The sequence below is a fragment of the Ornithodoros turicata genome, unplaced genomic scaffold (genome assembly GCF_037126465.1).
Source record: "Ornithodoros turicata isolate Travis unplaced genomic scaffold, ASM3712646v1 Chromosome65, whole genome shotgun sequence".
Lineage (NCBI taxonomy): Eukaryota > Metazoa > Arthropoda > Arachnida > Ixodida > Argasidae > Ornithodoros > Ornithodoros turicata.
In genome coordinates, this window is record NW_026999387.1 from 244,907 (window position 1) to 266,701 (window position 21,795).

At 44.2% G+C, this 21,795-nt stretch overlaps 1 long non-coding RNA gene across 5 annotated transcripts; it reads left to right on the top strand.

Annotated features, from left to right (window-relative positions):
• The first annotated feature begins 3,495 nt into the window (after positions 1 to 3,495).
• Positions 3,496 to 15,834, top strand: LOC135374468 (uncharacterized). 5 transcript variants are annotated; one of them, XR_010416911.1, is made up of 5 exons: positions 3,509 to 3,572; positions 5,354 to 5,497; positions 5,635 to 5,729; positions 10,710 to 10,929; positions 11,401 to 15,834. It is a non-coding gene; the product is annotated as an uncharacterized LOC135374468 (long non-coding RNA). The 5 variants fall into 5 exon arrangements; XR_010416912.1 differs by having other exon boundaries at positions 5,638 to 5,729; XR_010416914.1 differs by having other exon boundaries at positions 5,354 to 5,462.
• Positions 15,835 to 21,795: the final 5,961 nt, after the last annotated feature.

A 21,795-nucleotide genomic window follows, 5' to 3' on the forward strand; every position in this document is an offset into this window, starting at 1 on the left:
TTTATGCGCGAGGGCAAACGATCACTCAACTTATTTTGCACTAATAATTGTATACTATTTATTATATTGTACTGTTCAGTGGGTCATTATGTACCTTGAACATAAACTTGTAAAATGGAAGTGTCTATTTGAAATATTAAGAAGTTTTGACGCAGTAGCACACAGTATAGCACCTTTAGAATTCTTTACAATATGGAAAAAGGTTAAAACTTGGGCGGGTTGGTATGACATGTTAAAAACGATAAAACCCCAGTGCGAAGGTAAAAAAAGGACGAGACGAACACAAACAAAGAGATGACACTCAGCACTGACTGCAACCACATGAGTTTACAAAGGAAGGTAGTGACGGGAATAAACTCATATGGTTGCAGTCAGCGCTGTGTGTCGTCTCTTTGCTTGTGTTTGTCTCGTCCCTTTTTTTACCTTCGCACTGGGGTTTTATTGATTTGAACATCTTTACAGTAGAAATGGCTCAACTAAAGTGTCATGCTATAAAAGTGAGGCTCCACATTAGTGCATGTGTCCGTATTGGCTTGCGTGAACTCCACTTAAAGAAAACTTTGCTCTGATCCGGTTTGCTTTTTTATCTGATAGGTCGGACAAGAGTGCTTTTCAGACTGCAATGTGCCTCGAACAACAAAGAAGCCGTACGGCTATTGCAGTTAGAAACAAGTCGTGGCTTTATCTAGCCCGACACGCATCAGAGCAGCCGACCAAGGGCAGGGCAGCGTTATCTGGAAAAGAAAAAAAAACAAGTAGTGTTCGAGTAGTGTGTAACAACACAGAAAAAAAAGTCACACTGATAAGAGCCGTTTGTGAGCCGTTTGTCACACCGTTAAGTGAGTTGTTTGTCTCTTCAACGTACCAAGTCCGTCAGGAAATATTGGGGCATGCGCTCACCTTCGGCACATCCTGCTTTAAATAAGCTGTTTCCGCATAACACATAATTTTGTTGCGATAAGCAGAGATCATTGAACTGCCTAACTGACCTGCATAGTCCTCACCACAGGTGAGCTAGGACACTGCAAGATGAACAAATCCTCGGTGCCGTTCAAGTGTGCTGTGGTCAGTCTAATAGCAAAAACTGGGCCATAGCTTACTAATCATTCTTCAACAGAATCACTCCACATGAACGTAAAAGAAGGCGCTTTGTAGCAAGGTGTGCGTTGCAACCAACATGGGAATAATAGTGTATAAAATAGTACCGTGAATATCGGAACTCCTGAAGCTCTAATGTCACAGACCCGCTTCCAGTGGGGTTGGTTGTAGCTATGAGGTATGGGGCATCTGTGCTTTAGTCGGATATCTGTTCGAGGGTTTTTTATCTTGCGAGCTATAATGCGTAAAAAAATAATCATTTTTTATCAGTGTCATTGTGTGGAAAACATGCACCCATGATGTAACAAACCACATCTATGAAAGCGTCCCAAACCCTTTAATCTTTCCCAGGCACTTCATATAGTTCAAATGGCTAAATAAACTGGAGTACCGTTTACCGTGTGCACAGAAAACTTGTTTTTGTTTTCCCCATCCCTACGCTTCTCACAAGGCACAGATTAATGGTGAACGAGATACCGAAAACCAAAAATCCTAGGTATGAGACTGCTTGTACACGTTCACTGAAGCCCTACTGTTGTCCACTTGCAGCCAATGCTTTGCAGTGTTGTCAGTATTTTAGTGACTCATTCAGTGTATTTCTTGTGATCAGCTTGTGTAGCATCTTGCTTATGGTCAGGGTCTCATGAGAAGCCACCGCACACATAGATTAAGCACAGCTCCAGTAAGCTCCTGGGCATAGCCTAACATGAATATTAGCATTAATAGAATGGCAAATACAGACAGAACCGTCCTGCGCAGTAAAGGAACAATGCTTTTTAATATTCCAGTAGTTTTTCCGCATGCGTTCTCCATGTGTAACCACAGCATGTGGCCACAGATAAAGTAGAAGTGATGCTCTGATATCTTGCTAACTGACGGAGAAACAGCATTGAGCCAAGGAAACTTGTAGTGCACACAATGACGGGATGTCTTTCAGAAGAGGAGGTAGATCCACCATACCTACCAATTATTCGAGGGCTTCAGTCCCTCTAAGTGAGGAACGCAGGACAATGGCTTAGTAATCCCTGCAGGCTTGAAATATTGTAAATCACCTTCAGGCAGCCAAAGCTGCCAATGTCTAGATGTGCACATCTTGCATGAAGACCTTGATTGCCGTGAATATGTGAAGCGACAGCATAATAATCCAAATCCAAATACCCATAATCCAAATACCCATGATAGTATCGTAAGCCAGTTTTCAACCACAAAATACCCGGAAGCCAATACCCGGAAGGTTTTAACGCGGTTCCATTGCAATACCCACTCTACAAACATTGGATGAAAACATTGAAATGAACATTGATGAAATGAAAATTAAAAACCCCCAGTGCTGGGTAGGACGAGGACAGAGGATAAAAAAAGACGACAAGGACCGGAACTGAACTGCAACCAAGTGAAGTTTATTTTTCTTTTTTCGAGCAAACCCGTGACACCCCTCTCACCCCTCTCAGCACTGGGGGTCCTTTTAATTGTTTTTAATCCAATATGAACCAACCAGCCCAAACGCTTGCTCTGCTACAAACATATTTATGTCGAATACCATCACGTCATCATCATTTCAGGAACATTTCCGTCGTAAATCATACCGAGACCAGGCAAATCTGGCGTCACCATTTCGAACGTTCTCCATTCGAGCATTCTGTAAACGAATAACCTTCGTGTGGGTAGCGTTAACTTTAAAATTTATAATTTTCTTCGCATTAGCGTCTATTTCGGATTTGTGCCTTTTGTGAACTTCGTGTCGACATTTTATCGGCCAAATCGAGCTGACTAACTCACTCCATTCTTCCCTATAACGCCAGAGGAGCTGCAATGGTGTTTGCTTATAGTCCAGGAAAGGTAGAACAGGGTTGCATAAGGTCTGGGAAGACAACAGAGACTGTAACAAAGATATTACGTAATGTATTCAACGCAGAAATAAAAAAAAAGTTTCAAAAGGGCATCGTGTTGAATTATGTCCTGACTGTGGGGGAAGGTGCCAACAATATCCTCTCCTCTATTACCCCCCCATTTTCCCCGCATTATACCACCTTCATTTACGAAGATACTCGTCCCAAAGCAACCATACGCGATGGCGTCATCTACATTTGCAATCGTCATCTACATCGCAATCGAAGCATATACTATGAATGTGAAATCACCACATTCTATTCTACATTTACTTAAAAGACATCATATACCAAACCATGCTATGCTGCTATACTATGCTACTTTACTACTTAAGCAACGATTTATCATTTACGTGCTGCTCGCACCTAGTGGTGTATCCCTATACCTTCAGCATTATTCTAAACCCACATTCCCACACCAGGAGGTGACACTTACTCGCAAGACAAGCAAAGGCGCGGTGAAAGATAACGCCTTATCAGCCTTCCACATAAGCCGGTTTCCCATAAGCGTCGCTCCAGACTCCGCCATGTGATGCGATGGATCTCCATCTCTTCAAGTGAACATCACTGGAAGTCCAGAGTCAGGTGAGATCCACAATGCGTATATTTTTCACTATTATTTATGCTGCGTTGTAGTGTTTCACTATTTTTTCACTGCTCTCACTGTGTTTGAGAATCATTTTTTATTGACTGTATTGCGTATTTTTAGAAGCGGCAGTTTCTTGCGTTTATCTTCGCTGATTCTGTAACTCCTCTGCGACTTATTATCTATTAATCTGTATCGTCACATAAATAACGTACGCTGCATCCGAAAGGTTGCTACTTAAATTTCCCAAGAATTACCGAAGCGTGCCCTTGCTTCTTCTTGGATTAACATGAAGCGTCACTCTCACCGATGCTCGCTCAGAATTCCCCCCTGCTTGTGCCGTCTGCCTTTTTTTCCCTTTTTCGGCGGGCGTGTTACGGTTAATTCGAATGTTCACCGTTAATGTTGCTATCAATAAATACCTGCCCATCATTGTCCTCTTATTATCTCATGCGGTGCGTAGCATCCGAAGAGGGGAACAATCTCACTGCGCCATCCCTTCTCGTGTCTCGTGGTGTCTTTCTGAACAATTGCTGTTGGCTTTTCCCCATAGTTCGTTATATAATGTGTAAGTTTAATGATGTCCTCGCCGGGAAAAGTACCCCCTCGAACATTTTCTCTGTCTTCGTCACCGTGCAGTGACTGAGTGTAAGTGTTGCTCACATAGTTCATAAGACGTTGTAATATATAATCATTTTCCCTTCTAGCTTAATTAATGCATATTATGATACACATTTTTATATCTGTGCAGTTTTGTCAAGTGTAAGATATTACAATTGTAACGGTCGTTCGTGAATATAAACGTAATGTCCACGTGAAGGATGTGTCTTCCAACAAGACGGCAAGGAGCGGCTGTGTTAGGTGGAATTAAAGCTCAAGGATATTACAGACTTGGGAAGGGGGGCATTACGGACAGATTATGAGTTCTTTTACAGTTCGTGGGCATGACCTTATGAAAGTCTGTTGTTGCCGGAATAATTAGCGCAATTTCTATTATCTTTTTATATATTTTTATTTTAATTCCGTGTGACCACCGCGAAGCAATTGTGGCTATGAGCGGCGTACAGGCGTGAGCAAATGGAGAGAGACAGCAGGAAGGAGTTGGTGACCGGAAGGTTAATCTGGCGTCCTGGGTCGACTTCTGAGGGAACTGTGGGGGACGTTGGTCTGAGTCTTCGGAAAACGTAGAACGTGAAGAAAAACAATGTGCAAGTTTCCGGCGATGCAGAATCAAAAATAACAAAGACGGTTAAGAGCATCAGCTGTTTACTATATACATTAAAAACAAGACTTTCGTGCAGTAGGCTGCACTTCTTCAGGTTTGAGGACAACCTGAAGAAGTGCAGCCTACTGCACGAAAGTCTTGTTTTTAATGTATATAGTAAACAGCTGATGCTCTTAACCGTCTTTGTTATTTTTGATTCTTCGGAAAACCCAAGGAAAACCTCAGACAGCACAGCCGGTGACAGGATTAGAACCCGTGTCACGTGCAAGTCTAGGCGTGGCAGAGCGATCCTCCTGACCACTATGCCATGGGAGCTGGTTTTGGTTTTATTCCACTCTTAAAGTGAACTCCGACTGTCCACCAATCATTGTTTTTTACACGCTTTCTACCACAAACACCTTGGAACGTCAAGTGAAGTGTGTAATTACAAAGCATGGAGATGGCCTTATACGGAATTTGAGACAAGACCCTTTCCGACACACCTGTGACGTCACGTCTCATCTCTAACGATGTCAGATCATGAGGGTACCTTGTAAGTCACATGGCACGTTGTAGGAGGGCCATTGGTCTGACCTTGAAAAGCCTATGACGATCGTGCCGAAAGTGATCGGCGGAAGCAGTGAACCATCATTGCAGGGCCCAAGTGTGACATGTGACCTGCAGGGTACGTGGGCAAATATCATGTGACATCCAACAGAGGTTTGTAGGACTCTAACACTACTATAGGCTCCGTAGTGCGATGCTGCACTGAGCCACATAGCACAGTTGGTCCCTGTGACCTTGGTCAGGCTCGCATTCCCTTAACATTTATTTATTTATTTTGTACTTTACCGTAGCAGGTATTCGTCGAACCATTCGACAACACTTATCATCCAATCAAGGGCACCCAAGGGAACTGCGGCGCTTGTACACTGCTATAACATCGATTAAGGTAAGTTCTGTCACAGCCTTCTGTCATTCAGAATGTTGTTTCGTCTTCTGATCTGTTCAAAATGGAAGTCTTCCGCCTCCCTACCAAAATAAAGAGTAAATAAAAATGTCAGCTGACGTCGCAGGTTCCTTCCTAAAGGGATACAGTCGTCCAGCTTGATACTGAGCCCATAATCGGAACAATGGGACTACGCTCAAGTAAACAATGTAGGAATAGACTGAGTTGAAAAATGGATCTCTCATAAATCCAACTTTGAAAGTAAACTTTTCAAGGTATAATGTCTGTATATACGACGCGTCAATAAACTCGCAGAAAGTAAAGTTTCAAAGTAAAATTTATTTTACTGATAGCGAGTCCGCAATAACGCGTCGTGAAGTAGCTAGTCACAACTGGTTTGCGACTAGCATATACATTTTTGCCTTTACCATTCGTTCAATCAATCAATCGTTCATTATTCCTTCCTTATACGTCCGCATCTGGAAAGTATCGATTTCATTCCTCCCGAATCCCCGTCTGGACTCCGGGAGTGCTACGCCAAACAACGGAATAAGCCACGTGTCGTCACGACCTATACATATTATGACGCAGATGCAGACTAGCTGTTGGAGTAACCTCAACTTGAGGAAGCCTCCGCGATCGATGGGCGACGCAGCCATGTCGTGTTTGTGTTTCTTTCTCGCCCATCGCTCATGTTTCCTCAGCCTGCAGTCTTGAGAATCCTACTATACTTATGTCATTGAAATCCATTTATTCGCACTGTGTTCTCTCAAAATGTTGCTTCTACGTGTGAAGTATCATAAAGTTGATTTCTAAGTTTTGAGAAGTGCAACGCATAATTTTGCGAGATCTCCACACGTCTGGCCACATATTGCTCCACTAAGTTCGCATTATTTTAACCATCCTCAAGAGCTCGCTTGTATCGATACCGCTGTCGTGTCCTGGCCCCACGTCACACGAAACGCCATCTTCAAGTCATGGGACCTTGTTTATGTTCCGTTTTTGACTCGGTCACAGATTATGATATATGATACCTCGATCGTAAAATAAGGAACATAACATTGAAAAGAGCGAGTGTTTGGACTGGTTGGTACGTGTTTCAATTAAAAAGAATGAAAAAAAACACAGTGCTGGGTAGGGCAAGGATCGAGAATAAAAACGTCAAGGACCTGCACCGAACTGCAACCAAATGTTTATTTCTTTTCTAATTTTTCGAGCAAGTCGAAGCAAACACCCCTTTCACCCCCAAGAGAACAACCAACGAGAGCGCGTTGCGCCAAAACATGTTCTTTAACCTGCGCCCCCTCTCTGTTTTTTCCAGTGCTGATAAATTCCTCGATTTTCTTTGTGTAATCAATAGATGCTAACGCAACTATCCCCTTCTTCCCGGATAAAACTAGCCTCCTGATATAGAAGTTTTCCTCTTCCGTGCCCCTGAAACATAGCATGTTTCATAACATGGAACACATGGATAACTTCGAATTTTCATAAAAACACTGTGGCACTCTGGTGCACCAGTGTAGAACTCGTACACACCAATACGTTAGGCACGTGACGACAAAACGCGCTCTACCAAATATCAGGCCGGGAAACTTGTACCTGTACTATTAGGTTTTCCCGTAGGCATTTAGTCTTTGTACATTTACCTTGATGTTTTCCCCACATCTAAGTTTCTGGGTCGAATTCGCTTCTCTTCATTTTCAAGTGGGTCAGGAAGAATACGATGATATCACAAACTGATGTAGACTTTACGATAACGTAAAGTACAAGTCTAGCGGACATGTTGCTATGCTCTTGTAGTGCAGCAAGTAAGCAAATATGTGTCATTTTAGAGCGCAGCTCTTTGGTGCCCATTCCTGCGTTGAGAAGCACCGGCGTCTTAAAAGCTTAAAAGTCTGGTAGTGTAATCTTGGCCCGTCGCCGCCAACGTTCCGCGCTGACAGCCGCCTATCGCTACGCCATTCTTCATCAACCTAATCTTATCGGGGTCATAGACAGACTTTGTCACCGTGCTTTGTATGGCAAATCACGACTGTCACAGTGCGCCGAGTGACAGCGACCGACGCAAGTCGGCAAAATGTCGCTTCTGTATGACAGGTTTGGATGACAAAATCGGCAGACAGAGAGTCTGACGAAGTGTCGTCAGCGGTTTGATCATTGCTCAAAATATATCGCCGAGAACAGACATAACTCCGAAAAGCTTTTTTTTTCTCCTTTTCCAGGGAAATATTGTGGCTTGGACGATTGACGAACGGTATTAAGCGGTAGAAGCATTTGCATTTACTTAACAACAGCACATACTGTAAATACTGTGCTGGATTACGGGGGGGAGGTGCAGACGAGGCACTTGCCCCGGATCCCCCACCAGAAAAGGTCTTGTACAAGGGAAATGTGTTTTGCATGCCTGAAACGCATCCCTGAAACGGAAATTTGTAGATATATCTCCCCCGTCAACGCATATCGACCCCGAATAACACATTGGATAGACATGGAATACAAGAGTGAGCCCCCACAGCAGAGTGCCCCGGTGCCCCCCCCCCCCCCAACTGTAAATCTGACACTGAGGTGTTTTAAAAGCTTGCGTGCATGACACTTGCATAGATTACGCAGGGGACATGCAGGTCACCCGATCATTGAGTAAGCCAGTAACACGCTTCTTTCGGTAGCATAATTTGTTACAAACAGTCTACTAGTTATCTGGGAACATGAAGTAAGCTGACTCAACAGTTGAAGGAGAACACTAAGACGGAAGAACCTGAACTTACAGTTGCGGAGTCCGATTGTGCAGAAGTTCAACTTAGGGGTCCCCCTTCGGGTGGGGTATCGGAGCTTACATAGAAGAATTATGAAGTCTCTACTCGGAGCACCGTTGGCGAATCCCAAAACAGAATAGGGGTCCATGAAGGCACACAACACACATGACAGCGCACAATCCCACTCCAACTGACGCAATCACCGAGGGCTGCCGCGGAAAGCGCATTGCAAGGCCGCCCGGGGCCAACTGAAGCAGGGGAGACATCGCGTCAATAAATAACATACACTTGTATCTGTGTTGCCCCGATGTTCGTTATAATGACTATCAACTACAAACAATGATAATTTGTAATACTTTTCCCAAACGGCTTATTCAGGGCGCCATATTGAGAGAAGGAACAACGCAGCTTGTCGTTTGTCGTTGTCACTCAGTGTGCCAGGCTTGTTTGTCAGGAGAGTCCGTCGATAGCGATACTCGGCGACAGCCGACATACGGACGTCTGTGTCGGCCGTCTTTGTTTGTGCAGCGTAACTGGTTCGCGGAGACGTTGACTTTGGATGTCAGCCGACAGGTCTTGTCAGGACAGGTCGGTTGCCGGCCCAGTGTGACACCGCTTTAAGCCACCCTTAACCGACAGAGCGAACGAGGAGCGAGACAAAGGATGAACGTGTGGGAGGGGTGAGGAGGAAAGCCGAGGGGAGCGTACGGCGACAGTGCAGAGAGCGCGAGGAGGATGTTACGAGGGTAGCCGAAGGAGCCGCGCTCGCTCTGCGGCTTTGTGCCCTTTAAACGTTTTCCTCCCCACATCGTTGTAAGGCCGCTGTACAAAAGTTGTGCAGGATAGCCGATTTATTTTGAACTTTTCCGGGGATGCGGCTGATGGCGCAGATTTGTTCACGCTACACGCAGTGCAGAGTGGCTTCGAATGTATTTTCACTCACGCACTCGATTGGTTTGAAAAAGACTAGTCTTCAGCCAAGCTACTAACAAAAACAGACACCTTCGGGCTTGGAGCGGGTCCGTCTGCCATAGAAGTTATGACAGTACTGCGTCTTTGACGGAAGCAACGGAGTACGTCTGCACTAGAGACGCGATTTGACAAAATTCACGTATGTTAACGTGGAAATCCCGTAAAAAAATAATACAACAGAATACCAGGCTAGCTGCTCGAAAGCCCTGCGTAACAATGGGTCGAGCCCCTCCAGACTGACCGCAGAGTGGCCACCTGGACAGGCGCACCCCTTGTGAACGTCTTCCAACACTCCAACCACATGCCGAAACTGTAGTATTATGTTGGAAGGGAGTTGCCTCAGGACAGAAGCCGCCGATATTTCGAAATATCGGCCGCTTCTGTCCTGAGGCAACTCCCCTCCTACATTCTACCGGTTCGCTGGATTTCTACCCATCTACGTAGTATTATGTTGTTCATCGTGTACTACAGACTGCGGTATCCGAAATGCCCCACGCGATAGAGTGGCGCAGCTTGACCCTTATTCGGTGGAATACATGGGAAATGCAAACTCCATACGTTGATGGTATGCCGGAATTCCATCTCTGGGCGAGCAAACACCACTGGCTCAGAACCAATGAAATGGCGGCATTAAGAAAAAGAGTGCCACAACCGTGCAGCTGCATCACAGAGTTTTGGGGCGTAGCAGATCCTGCCGGATAACTCATACAAGACAACTGGTACCTTTATCAATCAAGACTAGCATAACCTGTACCATACCAATTCATGTCAAGCGATAAATCATGCTAGGACTGCACGAGGTCCTGGTATATGTTGTCTCGAAATTATAAGTATTGGTATTATCATACTTTTAGTTTTCTTGGTATGAATGTTGTGTGGTATGAGACCTGTATTGTTATGAGCTGGGTAGGAAGTAAGATGACGCCGCAGCAGCGGAGGCTCCGGTGGCATGACGACCTTAAAGGGCTTTAAAATCCCTTCATTTAGTGTCGAAGCTCTTTTCGTACGAAAAAAAAAAGAGGCCATGTGGATTGTCGACCGATATCGAGCACATTGGTTCCGCTTTCACAGATGAGCCTCTGAACACGAACATGCTTTTACAAGAGCAGTAAACTCCCATTTTTTTAATTCATGAAGCAGGGCACCAACCAATCCTCAGTCATTTCCCTGCTTTGGAAAGAAAATCACTTACGTCGCCGGACTTAAGTGCAGTCTATATGGTGTTTTGTAACACATTTTTCTGTTTCTCTGGTTCCAGATACCTGGCTCGAACTCTGCTACATGAGCTGCCCTGGACGTTGTCGTGTTTCTTTCCACATTATGTAAAGGCCTGAGTATGTAAAAACACCCAGAGGGACGACACCAACACACGAGCACACAATCGGTGTGCCAAGGCCCAGGCTCTTACACAATGGAGTTCGTCCACCTCCTTGACTGCGTATGCGCGATCTTGTCGTGTTTCCTTGTTCTGTGGTGCGGTACGTACATTCTTTTTTTTTTTTAGCTCCGACTCCAGAATGCCATACCCAGCCCTCTCTCACGCTCCCACGTGGTCTATACATGATATGGTCCATGGCTATAAGGGAGCCGCACACTTCCACCCCACTGTCTCCTGTTATGTGTCGGCTGAAACAAACCTGTTCCCACGAAATTACCGTCGTGGTCTGCAGAGTCAAATAAGGAAACAAGCCAAAGTATCGATAAACACTAAAAAACACCGAAGATACTAGACAACAACCTAAAACACAGCAGGGACGACATAGCATTGCTGCTTTTATTACGCAAGGTGATCCCAGAGTAAAAGACAAGAGTCCCTGCAGCAACAGTTGCTTCGCGGCGCAAACACGGACAAACAAGACTCGCGCTCCAGACATATTACCGCACTTGACGTGTTTCTTGTTTTTAAATTAGTGATGCTTACTCTCCTAAATTTCTCGTTAAAATTACAGGAATTTATCTCTTCATCTCCAAGGATATGGCTTCGACACCTGAATTTGATCTCGCTGTGGAAACGTCGCGAGAGTGGGAAGGCGTCAGGAAAGAAATGCACGAAGCCATTGTGGCGGAAGACGAGGCTCGTGTTCTAAAGTGTCTGGATGCCGTGCCTGCTTTGAAACTGTGGTTGGACCCTGTTAAAGAAAAATCAGCTCGTTACAGAGCTGTTAAAAAGAGAGCCATCCGTATACATGGCCTTTTAGTCTCGCGTGGATGTGTCCTCAAAAACACCAACGAATCATCATATTATCAACATCTCTCACCCGTCCATCAAGCTGAAATTCGACGGCAACGATACTACACCACATAATGCAAAGACTCCTACATCTATTTCTTGAGAAGCAAATCAAGGAGCCACGTTAGACTTAATGACTTGGAGAAGCGGTTGGAGAAGATGTTCAGGGAACTTTCAACCGACCAATTCAACGGGAAAATATTGAAAGTTGTTGCTACAGCACCGCACCTGGATATAGGATTAGACTACAACAGTGAAAACGTTCAGGGGACCACGGGGTGCAGCGGCAGCCGCGTCCTCGGACTTGCTACCTGCGGAGAGCAAACACTTTTTATCGGGGCCAGAGCAACGTAAATCGAAGTCCGGGGAACGTTTATTCGCGAATCATGTCAGTGGGCACTTTATTTGGTGTATAAAAATGATGGTAAGCCGTATTTCTGCGAAGATACAGAAAAGGAACAGGGATACAGAGCCATTCTGGATGACATAAAACAAAGAGAAAACTATGTGGATGTATTCATCCAACAAGCTTTTATCACACCACAACAACTTTATTTCAGGATAATGGGTAGGGAATCAAAAATGAATAACAAGAAGCGAGCGTTCGTGTCCCACGCATACTAACTCAATATGGCAGCGACCACGGATGTATGGTTCTGGATCAGGAGATACCAGAAATACGTAGGTTTTTTGAGGATAGTGTCATTCCGGACATGAAGAAATACATTCAAAATGGAATCCCGTCGACAGATGCGACACAGATAGAAAAGGAAAAAAAGGCGAGACTCAACAAAGCTTTGAATGTTGGCAAACTCAAAGTCAAATTCGAGAACCAACTAAAGAACAGTGTCTGGGAAAACAGATTGCTTCATGTTTTTACTGGTCCAGAACTGACGCTTTTCGAAATAATGGTTCACAATGCTGTGCAATCTACGGGAGGCCATACTTGTTTTTCGAAGTAAACCAGCTGGACTCCACACTGAAGCATGTGTTACTTCGAAGACCTCTGACCCACCATCACCGTACTTTTAACTACCGCAAAACCAGGCACTGACGGAGCACTTATTAAGGAATAGTGAGCCGTCCTTTCTGCCTAACCTTTCCTGTGAACGTTAGTAGCTTCCCTCTCTTGCGAACGCTTATTTTTCAACGGAGAGTTTTGATCGATTATTTTTAGCGGACATTTGTAACCGCATATTATAGGCGATATGTTTTTGACAGCATATTTTGTACGATTTATTTTGAAACGGTGACGTTCTGTAAACGGTAGAAGTGCAAGGGTGCAGGCGAGCTGGTACATTGTAAGGCGACGATAAAACTACCCCATAAGCTCTTTAACGCCCTTTCATTCTGATAAGTCAGTTTACCGTATTTCTCACAAGACCCGCTTCGTTGAGTGCGCCGTAGGCGTTGTGTATTATATACCTTTTGCATGTGGTTTTTGCTACGTAGGACAGTCTGGTAGATGCTTAGACATTAGACTCTTAGAGCATAAAAGAAATGCAGAGAGCCTTTCAGGAAATTCAGAATTGGTCGAACACTTGAGAGATTGTCACAATTGTTTCCCGCTTTTCCAAGAGACAAGTGTATTGAAAAAGGTGCGTGACCCGTTTGGGCGACTCTTAGCTGAGTACAAAGAGATTAAGTCACGAGGCAATTGCGTTAGTGTTCCCTCTGTTTCCCCCTTTCCACCCATCAGGAGGTTATTGGGAGTGTAGGCTGTCATTAAATGGGTTGCTGTGTCTGATAACGTGTCGTGTCGTCTTTTTTGTTCCGTGTCTCCGGTTTTATCGTCGTGTTACGTTCTGTAAGTTTGTACGGACGCCTTTCGGTCTGCCTATAGCTCACTAGCTATATTCTCCAGTGGAGAAACCACCTTAGAGAGTGTAACAGATTAGTAATGGATGGACACAGACCCTGCTCTCACCCTGGAAGAGCATGCTCCCTTTTGGCCCGATCTGAAGGAAGACCAGAGCAAGTGTATAGAGCATATACTGTAATACAAGATTTTGATGGCACGTTCGTTAAATGTATTGAGGCGTGAAACATTTGCAACGGTGAGGAGATGCGACTTTGCAATAACCTGTCTGTCTGCAAGTGTCGAGGTATACCCAATAGCGTTTCTCACATGCCTTCTTGTCAAATACCAAGTTTTCAATTCAAGCTATTCTATATAATGTGATTACCTGCTAGGTGGAGCTGTACAAGTCATCAAATTCCTCTGTTTTGTGACGAGTGTTGCACACACACAAATGTTTTGAAAGGGCAGCAGCTCGCCGACGATAGAAATACCTAACGATTTTACTAGTCTCATGTCTACTTTTATCTTGCTCTCAGCACAAGAAAAAAGTTGCTGTCGGAACAAGATGTCACAAATGTCACAAATTTATCCGTATATCTCCAAACGATGTCCTGACGACGTTCATGTGACATTCAATCCATGGATATCTCTGAGATCTGCAACCTACTTCTTCCTTCGAGACATCCAAAGCGCGATATCTTGCAGACGTATCCGCGACATCAGGTATTTACCGAGTAAAACCGAAACGTGAATGTCGTTCTGGGACGTCCCATGATTATCGCACGGATATCCGGATATTCAAGACGTTAACGACCATGTAGGGATGTCCTAGGAATATTAATGATTTACTAAGAACAGTGTAACAAAGTGTGCATACACATTAGTTGACTAATTGACATGCAGCAGCTCTTCTGGCACCTCTATTTTGCACCTCGTGTTGCAGTAAGAATACGTATTCTACGAGTATATGCTGATAGCTGTGCTAGGATCCACGCAATGTCCAGCATAGCAGACCTGAAACAGAAACCAGTACACACGTATAGCTGTGAGATATGAAGAAAATACACGTACTGATTATGAATGTATTACTGATACTATGTCCACGTGTTCTTGATCCACTTGGGGACTGATTGTGCTCGTCAGGGCACCTCGCCGCAATTAGATCAGCACTGGAGCGTAATGTTCATGTAACTTCATGTAATGTTCATGTAACTACACAGTTAGAGCGGCTTTAGAGGGTCAGTACCTACGGTTAGTTGCGATTGCGGTAGTTGATTGCGGTAGTTACGGTTAGTTGATGCAATTGTTGTTGTGCGATTACGGTTGTTGCGCGATTACGGTTAGTTGCGATTACCATAGCGATAGATGTGGTTGTGTTCCGGATTTTCGGGGTACTACTGTCCTAGGGAGAGCCAGCTAGAGCCCTGCACGGGCACGGGCCCCCGACCCGGCCCGCGGGCCGGGCCGACAAATATGTTCCCGAGAGTCAGGCCCCGCCGGGCCACGCAGCTAATTCCACACAATGGAGATGCATTTGTTCATATCATCATGGGCTTGCGTCATTCCTGTGCATATTTTGCAAAGACAAACAAAGGATACCGCATTATGCGTATGATTCGACCCTCTAGAACATTCTCCAAGCCACTTTACATTGCTCCTCACTCCTCACATATTTCACAATCACTTTGGCAAAGCTTGGTGAGAGGGGTAGGGACTGGGAGAAGCAGTTGCAACAGCATGCTTTACCTCCGCAAAATCTTGACAGTGTAACGATAACGCCCATGCCCGCGTGCGTTCTGGATTTAATTTGGTCTCGTGCGGTTACGGTGTTAAACCGCCATCACTTGTATGTTTGTCTTATCTCGTTATAAATTTACTTATAAATTTGTTTGATAATCGCCAGAAACGTGTACGTCGCGGCTGGAAATACTAGGCCGCATTTCTACTCGCCGGGTCACCGGGCCGCGCCGAGCCGGGCCGGGCGGGGCCGCATAAAAATATGAAGGTCCGGGCCCGGGTCGGGCCGGGCCATTTTTCGATGCGCCCGGGCCGGGTCGGGCCCGGAAAAGTCGGCCCGTGCAGGACTCTAAGCCAGACATCAAATCACCCGGGAGATAATGGAAGCGCATCGTATACTTTTGGCGGGGGAAGGCAAGTGTGTTAGCCAACCATCTATTGCACTATCTGATAAAGAACTTGCCTTCCTAAATACCTAATTTACACACCATATTATCTACTGGCAGCCATGATTCCATCAGCATGTATTAAGGCTTTGTAACCCGGCACGTGTCGCCTGATACCGGTTGTGTATTTATGGAGTATTTTCCTGCAATACATTTCAGTTGTGAGTGACACTTGTGTTTGTGTGCTTCCTTCAGTCCTTGTCTTTCGCGTCCCAAAATTTTGCAGACAGGATCTATGCATTTCAGAGCCGACTGCCGGGCTGACCCGTACACTATGCACCCATAGTCAAGTTTAGCCCTGACAACACAGGAGTAGATGTGTGGTTTCACGGTCTGCACCCCAGGATCTGTGGGCGATAATCTTAAGAAGATTCAACGCCCTCACATATCTAGTTTCTAAGTCCTTGATGTGGGGAACAAATGTAAGTTTTTTGTCAAAGATGACACTAAGGAATTTGTGTTCGCTCTTCACAACAAGTTATTGACGGTTCATTCTAAGCGAGGGATCGGGGAACATCCCTCTGACTCTCGAAAATGGACACAGACAGTTTTTTTTTCAGCTGAGAACTTGAAGCCGTAGCAGAAGAGCATGAAATTTGAACATCATCCACATATAGAGAGTATGTAACCGAAGGGGGAATGACATTTGCAATGAAATTCATTTTAAGAAGAAACAAGGTGACGCTGAGCACGGATCCCTGCGGGACACCATTTCCTTGTACAAATGGGCGTGATAGTGTTGTGTCATGTTTGACCCTGAAGGTGCGTCCCCGAAGGAATCAGTGATACATTGCAACAGTTTACCACGTATTCCTAAAGAAGTAAAAATCACGAAGGATACCATACCCGAAGTGGCATCGTAAGCCTTCCGCAGATCGAAGAAAACTAACATGCAGTGCTGCCTTCTCACAAAGGCTTCTCTGATGGATGTTTCCAAGCGAACAAGATGGTCAACAGTGGAACACCCCGCTCTGAACCCACACTGGTATTTGTCTAATAACCCACTTTGTTCGAGGTAGTGTACCAGATGGTTGACAATTCGCTCGAACGTTTTCCCTAGGCAACTTGTGAGGGCTTGAGGTGGGTGTACCCTGTTACCCACTCTTAATAATAAAACTTTTGAAATCCACGCCAAGAAATCCACCCTTCAAATTCCAATCCTTTGAAATCCAAGCTGTCAAAATAAATCACAATGGGTCTATGCAGTCCAGTGTTAAGCATGGTTTTACGTGAGAAAATCAGTGTTTAAGAGGGTCACACTCCAGCATAACGAGTCTTTATGCAATTCTGTGAAGTATTCAGCATGTATCTCTCAATTATTCATTAATTTATTTAAGTTACTGGCGTAAATAACTGCGCGTATGAATACTAGGAAAACAACGCTTCAGCGGTTCGGCCGGTTCGGCTACCATTGAGGACGAAGCTATCTGAGAAAATGGAGTAACGATGGGGCTGTATAGGGTGTTGCGGGATGTGCTGCATAAAAAGGATAATCACTGCAAGCTCTAATAAAGCATATGTTTCCTTCTGCCGATTTCGTCAGGTGTTTATTCTTCAGACGTGTATCGACTTGGTGTGCTAACACGCGTGTGCAACTGATGAAGGAATTCATGGGTGAAGTGACATTGATGCAGTCGTAGCTGTTTTGGACAGGAAATCGGGTACCGAAAAATGTCCAGGATGAGCAACATATAAAACGTACCGCAAAACTGCTGTGTCGACCATTTGTCACGACGGTAATCACGTAAACATCATGTAAACGTCTCTTGCGTTCCTTGGCCTCAGCCTACGAAGAACCGCTAATGTTATGTTTGATAAGAGCCGCGAAAAGTGGCTCAGCAAGGTAAAACTGTGCCGGGAACACCGTCACATGAGGGAGGTGTTTAATTACATCACAGTGAAAGATAGCAAAGGACTGTTAGTGGCCATGTAGACAGCAGATGTCGTTCACCAACACATCAATGGATTGTATAAATAGTCTTCCTGTCAATGGAGAACTGACATTTTCCTCCCGTCTATACTGAGCAATGTTGACCCAGAGTTTGGTTTTTGGATGCCACAAAACACTTCTCGCCAAGATGGTACACTGTGACTCATGGACTGTGACTCAATGGGGCATTTACAGCTCAGTGTCATTACCATCTGAGGCAAGTTGACTCTCTCAGATACTGTCACTGCAGTGCTGTAGAAGACCCAGAGTATATTCTGTGCCACTGCCCAAACTACCAAGCTTTCCAAACTGCCATTTTCAGATAAAATTGCTTGGCTTATGGCTAAATCGAGCCCACGAATGCCTGCTCTCAAAGCTCTTTTGGCAATTTTGGACTCCATGGGACATTATTTCCTTCCTCACACCACAAGCAGCTATGGGGTAGAGTATCGCCCCAGGCAATGAAACTCCCTGTCCATCTCAAAATAAAGTTGATGAACATCTGCAACTTCTGCGAGGTGGTTTAAACCACTCTTATAACTACATGTTACATAAACAAAATACATAAACCGACACTGAAGATTTTGTTTAAGTTTAATTTGTAGAAGCTTTCGCTTGAAGATCCATGCTTCCTCAGGTCCTACCTGAGGAAGCGTGGACCTCCACGCGAAAGCTGTGATCTACAGGACTTGACACCCCTCTTCGTATACACTTCAACTACATGTTATGTGTGACCTAGGAATGATGGTATGTGGGTGGAGTGGCTAGTTTGCCACAGTACCACAAATAGGAACACAAATGGCTGATAAATCTGCAGAATCTGGGCCAAGACGATGAGCACTTGGAATCATCACAGTTTTTAGTACCATGCAGAGGAAGATAGAGTAGAGCACCCTCAAATTTTGTACTACTTTTTTCTGAATTACTTGTAATTATGCTGGAGCTACATAGGCAGCAGTTCAAATGCTACTCACAATTGCCAAAATTTCATGCTAGCAGTTAGTTCTTTTTACAAACTTTGGTTTGTGTTGTGATCAATGTTTCGGTGACTTCCATAGGCCCGGTTTCATCAACTCTGGTTAACTGAACCAATATCAAGGGTTGCCAATTCTTGAACTTAACAGGCACTTCTTTTTTCCCATCGGTGATGTGGTGAATATTTCAGTAATAACTCCTTTAGTGAAGCAGATAGTTTAATGACCGTTCATCTTAGTTCAGATGCTGAAAAGGTTGGTGAAACTGGGTCATTATGTAGCCTTTGTGTTCTGGTGCTGTGCAACGGTTTTTCGAGGGATTCAAACTACAAAAAAGGTTAATAATAAAAACAAAATGCTTGGCATACCTACCTACATACATGTCTCGGACAGCACGTAAGAAACTCAACAGAATATAAATGTCATCATGACATTGGTAGACAGACTGATACCGAAACAAATCGGATGGGGAGGGCTGGGTTTCACGAATGGGCTCTTGTTCGCTGCCTCCTCTTAAAAGAAAAGTAGGACCAAAAGTCGTGTGCTCTCTCAGAGACCACCGTAATCCCCTCAAGACTGCCTTTTTGATGCGAACTCGTCCCCTCTAGCTTTGAGCGTAGCTCAGCTGTACCAAATTGGTGGCTCTGTTGAACAGTGCGATGTCATTTGTTTTTATGATGAACAGTATGATGTCATCTGTACCGTTTCTAAGGCACTTTGTACAAGGGCTTTGTATGCCAGCAGTGTACTGTCTGCGAAAGGTAGTATTCGTGTCCCCTTCAAGAAGACAATTTTTTAAGAGGCTTAGAGGATGCGTAACTACTGTGTGATTTCCACTAAATATCAGAAGAGAGGTGCACACCTAAATACCTGAAACCCTCAACTCAATTAATTGTAGGATCAAAATTATGTGGGAATATATTGAGGTTTGTCTCGTTCACAAAAGATATCATAGCACACTCTGCAAAGTTCATCGGTAGTTGCCATAGCCTACATCAATCATAAAAACTGCAAACCACTCATTTAGCATAGTCAGTCCGCGGTACGCAAAGTGAAAAGCGTCATTGCCCATTGTGAACATGGCCATGCAGCAGTGCGGCTTCGCATTTCTCACTAGTTTCTTTTATGAGATGACTAATGCTTTGCCAATTCAACACGAACATACTTTGTTACAATTACTTGGAACTTTGGAACAACTTAGCAAAGCATATGCACTCGTATGCACTTCCTTTAATCGCTTCAGGAGTATTTCTCCCGTAACATATCTCGGCAGATGCAGTATGTCATGTAGGTAACACAATTTTGGCACAGTATTTGCTTTATATGTCCAACAAGCAGAGATATCAAATCTTTGTGCCAAAATGGTGTGCCACGTGTCCGTGTAGAGACAAGTCGCTTAGATGGAATAGGTATAGCATCTTGATGTTGAATGCAAGAAGTTAATGTTTGACAACATACAGGGTGTCCCAGAAAACGTGTCAATGAATTGTAATAAAAAAACTACGCCACCTAGAATCATGCGGTCAACAGCATTTGTTCTTATTAGGTTTTTGCCGCCTCCTAATGTGAATGTCATGTACTCCAAGTTTAATTACGCAAATATTTGCGAACTAAACCCGGAAATTTGCCAAGTAAAGGTAACTTTTTTACTCCACCAATATGAAGAGCGTGCCGAATTCACTGGAATTCATGATAATTCACAGTGATACTCACGAGCTATCCCATCTGAAAAAATTGCCGAATATCATGCTTTTAGGAGCACCGGACCATAGCGCGCGATGACTTTTTGAGCGCAATCGCTCTCAGTGCGACGAAAGGAGGTTCCGAAGCCAGTCCACAGAGTGATAGTAGAAAAAGTAACAGTTCCTAAAATTGGGAGTGGGAAAGGATTATCCCAGCGAACGATAAGCTGTGCATGTTTTATCTCTTTCTGCGATGTCGGGGAGGGCTGGGTTTCCAACCTCCTTTCGTCGGACTGACAAAGATTCCGCTCAAAAATTCCTCGTGCGGTATTCTGTGCGACCTATGTAGAGCGTGATGTTCGGCTATTTTTTCCGATGGGATACCTTCTGAATATCCCTGTCAATTATCATTAATTTGACTAAATTAGACACGCGCTTCACATTGGTGGGGTAAAAAAGTGACCTTTGCTAGGCAAATTTCCGACTTAAGCTCGCAAAAATGTACGTAATTATACTTACGTTACACGACATTCACATGAGGTGGTGGCAAAAACCCAGTAAGAACAAATGCCGTTGACCGCATGACTCTAGCTGGTGTAGTCTTTTATTATAATTCAGTGACACGTATTCTGGGACACCCTGTATATGTCATGGGTTAAATAGAGCAGTATATCATACACATCAGAAGAATGCCAACCCTTCAGAGCTTTACCTTTACCTGTTATTCCAATGTTTACTCTCCCTTCTATTGGAATTCTGTATTTCAGAATCATTTTTGTATAATTGAATTTTAATTTGGCAATCCTTCCACAAGTCTTGTGACAGACAGGTTAGCAATGTAAGCAGTGTTTATGTGCCTCTCACAACCTGCATCTTTATGCAAAAATACTCCAAAAGCCAGGAGACGACATAACTAGACAAAAAAGTAGAGAACTCCGACTTAACATAACAAAATAGCAAGGTTTACTCAGACGTTTCATCTGTCATGCGACGGACATCATCAGTGCCAAACTGAATGAGAGATTGCACAACCGGTCACTGTTTAGGAAATTGGAGTATTGTTCGGGGAGGGGCCACGGTTTTTGTTATAAACTGAGGGGTGACTGCGTACTTGCCAAGACTCTAGAAGCTTCCTGTGTCCCCATCTTTGTTCTCTCTTGTTATGTTAAGTTGGAGTTCTCTACTTTTTTGTCTGCATTTTTATGTATGAGGGTGTTTTTGTGTCAAGAGGGCCAGGGTGCCAGCAGCATGGCACATGTTCACAAAAATGCAGAACCAGAGAGACACACACACACACAAAATGTATTGCATAACACAGTCCCAATCATTTTGTCGTGCCTTTTTCATGTGTTGTCTGTTCTACATTTGTTTTTTGTTTTTCTTTTTTGTTTTCTTGTGTAGTTTCTGGATTTTAAGCCCAGGAGCAGTTGCTGTAGAGAATGCTGAGAATGCTACATTTTCTCATTCTCACATTATGCTGTAAGCAGTGTGAAATACAACTCAAAAGGAATTTAATGAGAGACAACTTGTCAAGATCAGTGAGG